This window comes from Nannospalax galili, unplaced genomic scaffold, assembly GCF_000622305.1.
Source record: "Nannospalax galili isolate Female #2095 unplaced genomic scaffold, S.galili_v1.0 scaffold954, whole genome shotgun sequence".
Taxonomy (NCBI): domain Eukaryota; kingdom Metazoa; phylum Chordata; class Mammalia; order Rodentia; family Spalacidae; genus Nannospalax; species Nannospalax galili.
In genome coordinates, this window is record NW_008333883.1 from 7,754 (window position 1) to 12,609 (window position 4,856).

The 4,856-nt window shown below is 43.9% G+C and overlaps 1 pseudogene; it reads left to right on the forward strand.

Annotated features, from left to right (window-relative positions):
- The first annotated feature begins 225 nt into the window (after positions 1 to 225).
- On the forward strand, positions 226 to 3,957 carry LOC103730459 (annotated as a pseudogene).
- The last annotated feature ends 899 nt before the right edge of the window (positions 3,958 to 4,856 follow it).

Here is a 4,856-nt window from a genome sequence, read left to right on the forward strand (position 1 = left end):
CAGACCTGCTTGCAGCTCGGTGGAGCTACCTGCTGATGGATGGATTAGGGGTGAGACTGCCGGAACCGGTAGGGGAAGCCCAGGTGCATATGGAAACTACAATGTGCAGACCAGTCCTGTAGGGCTGGGAAAACTACTATTCCCGGCATACTCGGTCCTTGGTGCGCCTGCCTACCAGAGCAACCTTGCCAAAGAGCGGGTTGGTTTAAAGCGCTGTTTAGTTCCATGGAAACAGACCTGCTTGCAGCTCGGTGGAGCTACCTGCTGATGGATGGATTAGGGGTGAGACTGCCGGAACCGGTAGGGGAAGCCCAGGTGCATATGGAAACTACAATGTGCAGACCAGTCCTGTCTCCAACCCACATCAATGCTACAGCCTCTGAAACAGTCACAGTACTTCAGACCAGTCCTGTCTCCAACCCACATCAATGCTACAGCCTCTGAAACAGTCACAGTACTTCAGACCAGTCCTGTCTCCAACCCACATCAATGCTACAGCCTCTGAAACAGTCACAGTACTTCAGACCAGTCCTGTCTCCAACCCACATCAATGCTACAGCCTCTGAAACAGTCACAGTACTTCAGACCAGTCCTGTCTCCAACCCACATCAATGCTACAGCCTCTGAAACAGTCACAGTACTTCAGACCAGTCCTGTCTCCAACCCACATCAATGCTACAGCCTCTGAAACAGTCACAGTACTTCAGCAGAGGATGAGAAGAGGTGAAGAACAGACCAGTTCTGAGAGATGATCGAATAATGTTGGGCTATGGTGACAAAAGAGATCAGTTGGAAGCTTCAAACTATTTAGAAGACCTCACCAGCCAGAAAGTCATCAGTCCTATCCCAAGTGAAGTGACTTGTCCCAAAAATAAAGACATTTTATGGAAAAACTGTGAGTTTCTGGTAAACCGAATGTGTCATTTGGAAAGCCTCATCCAGTCCTTAAAGATGAACATCTTTCATCTACGAACTGGAAAGGAACTAAATCCACAGAAAACAGCCTTCCTGAAGGATCAGCTGAACACAATACAGGAGGAGCATTCCAAGGACCTGAAGCTGTTGCACCTTGAAGTGATAAATTTGTGCCAGCAACTGAAAGATGTCAAAGAGGAAGAAGACAAGGCCCAAGATGAAGTGCAGAGGTTGACTGCCACTCTGGAAATAGCCTGAGACAAAGAAGAAAGCAGCTATTATTGAAGAGGAGCTTTAGCGACCGCGAAAGGTAAAACGAACCTTAAAATTCAGGAGCTAAGGAGACAGTTGGCTCAGGAGAAGAATTTCAGGGACTCTCTTGAGAAATCTGCATCTTCCATGCTACTCAAAATACAAGAAATGGGGTCAACAGTGGAGGCAGAACGGAAACAGGCACATCCTCTGCAGCAGAACTGTATTGCCCTGCGCAGTTCTATACAGACCACCCAGGAGCTTCTGGCACAGGAGCAACAGAAGAATGGAGAGTTGGAGATGGCTACCTCACAGCTCAAATCTGACCTAATTTCCAGAGATGACCTCATTTGCAAGTTGGTTGAAGAAAATAAGAGCGTGCAAATGTCTTTCAACAAGGAACATGAAGAAAACACATATTTGAAATCTGAAATGACATCCCTTCATGATGTATCAGAAAAAGCACAGGTTTTGAATGACCACCTGACCAGAAAGTGTTCAGAGCTAAGCAGCACGCTTCAGACTGTTAAAATGGAAAATGCCAGAGTTATTGCTGAACATCATGCCGTTCTGCAAGTGGAGCAAAAAATGGTAAGAGACATTTCAAGAGCAAAATTTACTATTAGACGCAGCCCATGGCGGCGTCACTACATGCCAGGTGAACTACAGACTGTTCAGAATGAAAAAGCCCAACTCCAAACACACCTGGACCATTTAATCCTTGGGCATAACCAGTGCATCCAAAAAGCTCAGGATGCTGAGAAGAGGGCAGCTGCACAGAAAGAGCTTCTAGAATCAACTATTGCAAGACTGTGAGGTGAATTGGAAGCATCCATGCAAAAGAAGAGGTCTCTGGTGGAGAAGAGTGAAGGTTTCCAGAGGGAGGTTAATAAAACAGAAAAAGAAGTAGCCAGAGAAAATGCAATTTGGAAAAGGAATTAGCTAAAAACAGGGTAGACATAAACATATTGAACCAAAACCTGCAGATTCTAGTGGAAGAAAACAAACAGCTGACAGATAAAATGACTTCGCTTGAACTTCAGAGAACTACTTCTGATTACCATGGGCTTGCTCAGCAGAAAGTGGAAAAAGCCTTGGGAAAAATTACTGATGTAAAAATAAACTGGCCTATGAAAAGGGAAAACACCAGATAAAAGTTAAACAGCTAGAAGAACAACCACATTCTTTTACTGAAATGAAGCTACAGCAGGACCGTCTACATAAATTGGACAAGGCTTTAGAGGCCAAATATGCTCAGCTGTAATCCATTCCTGAAAAAAATGAGGAAGAGCTGTCCCAAGCAGTGAAGTATCGAGATACAGCCCTGAAAGAGAGCCAGAAGTTGAAAGGGGACCTGGAGGCTTTGGAGGACAGGGAAAACAAGAAGGTGGAAACTTTCAGGGACAGTTAGCAGAGGCTAAAGAGGGCAACTGCAAAGTCACAATAATGTTGGAAAACATGCTGGCTTCTCACAGTAGGATGCAAGGAGCTCTGGAGAAAGTACAGACAGAGCTTGGGTGAAGGGATTCAGAGATTGCAGGCCTCAAGAAAGAATGGTCTCTAAATCAGCAAAGAGTGCAGAAGCTTGAGGCCAAAGTGGACCAGTGGCAGGACAGAATGCTTATTGTGGAGGTGCAGCACAACAGCGAGATGGAGCCGCTATAGAACTCTCTAGCTAGAGAAGACAACAGGAAACTGGCCATGAGCCTAGAGCAAGCTCTCCAGACAAATGGCATCTTCAGTCTAAGCTAGACCATGTCCAAGAAAATCTGGAAAGCAAAGAACTCGAGCAGCAGAATTTGGAAACCTTCAAAGAACGGATGGCTGAGGAATCCAAAGTAGAAGAAGAATTGCGTGCTGGCCACATAGACGCTCTAAGAAAGCAATGTCAAACTGAGAGAGAAACGTCAAAGAAAGCAGCACAGCGGGAAGTCTCTGAGCTGAAGAAAGCCCTTGATGACGCCAACTTCAGATCAGTGGAAGTGTCCCGGACAAACCAAGAGCTGCGACAGAAACTTACAGAGCTGGAAAAAATAGTGAACAGTAACAAGGAAAAACTATAGAATCAGAAGGCCCAAATAAGACTGCCTTTGTTAGCCAAAGTGAATTATGCTCAGAATATGGATAGGATAAAGCAAATAGAAACAGAATTGAGGCAAATGGAGATGATTGAGGATCAGTATCAGAAAAAGAACTATGAACAGTCACTGAGTATCCAGAGATTTGTATCAGAAATGAATACCCTGCAGAAAGAGATGCAGCTGTTAGCCCCGAGCCAGTTTGAAGCCTCCCCGAGGAACAAACAGCAAGAGCTGCGACTAGCGACAGAGCGGAAAATCAGGCAGGAACCAGAAAACCGGTGCTGGGAATTGGAAGAAACTATCAGACACCTGAAGAAACGTAAAGAAGCAACTGAAAATAAGCTAAAAGAAGCCAGTGTGGAATCAGAACAGATAGATAACAGCTAATCTGGAAGAAGCTCACCACAGGTTTAAGTGCAGGTTTGATGGTCTACAGCTTGAGCAGACGAAAAACTGGCTGCAGAAGCTTCCCCGGGAAGACAGGTGGCCAGAAGAGGATCAAGATATAAGGCGCAATGTGGTATCCAGCCAGCCTATTCTGCATCGATGGGAGACCAAACAGAATCTTGGGCTTATGCTCAAAAAATATCATTCTGAGACAGAAAGAAGAAATGTCCCTGACAAGGAGCTTCTTCGTGTGAAGCTGCACAGCCTGGATTCTGCTGGCCAGCAAGTAGGGCTGGCCTGTCTCTGCATCCTAAGAACATGATGTGGGCTGAAGATCTGGACTTCATCCTTTGTGAACTCTTATATTACTGCAGAACCCACCCATCTTCTTTGTCCCATTCCCTATTTTCTACCTAATACATTTAGTTTGTTTTATGATGTTAAAAAAGTGTGAAAGCAATTGTCTTTAAAATATGGAATTAGTAAACACTTGCACCAATACAGATGGAAATTTGGGCAGAAACTTGTATGGTAGTATTATACTTCACAGTAGTATCAATAGATACTTATAATTTAAAATATCCATTTAAGGAGCTGGAGAGATGGCTCAGCAGTTAGAGAACTGGCTGCTCTTGCAGAGGACCTGGTTTGGTTCCTAGCACCCACACGGTGGCTAACGACCATCTATTACTCCAGTTCCAGGGGATCTGACATCGTTTTCTGGCCCCAGTGGGCACTGCATGACACAGGTGCGCTTACAGACAGGGGAGGCAAAACGCTCATATATGTAAAGAAAAATTAACTATCCATCTCAAGAGCGTATCATGAAGTGTAACAGATAAATGTTGTAAAGGTGAGGAATGTCCAACAGCACCCACCACTATTTAACATGACTTTCAAGGTACTAGCCAATGATACACAAAAGGGTACAGCCAAAACCTGGAATGACATACAATACACATTTCTTTCACAATTATGGTAATTTGGAAACTTCAAGAGTTACCTGAGATCAATAGGTTTCATTCAAACTGTCAGCTAGAAAAAAAGCATGGGAGTGGAAGGAAGCTAATTTAAATTGATTTAAAATAGCAACCAAAAACATCATCCTAAATATTTAGTTCTTAAAAACTAGAAGACTCTTTTTTTCAGTTGAGGATAGCATTTTAAGGCATAAAATTCAAGAGCTATTAAAGCCTATAAATCAGAGTATAAAATAGAATT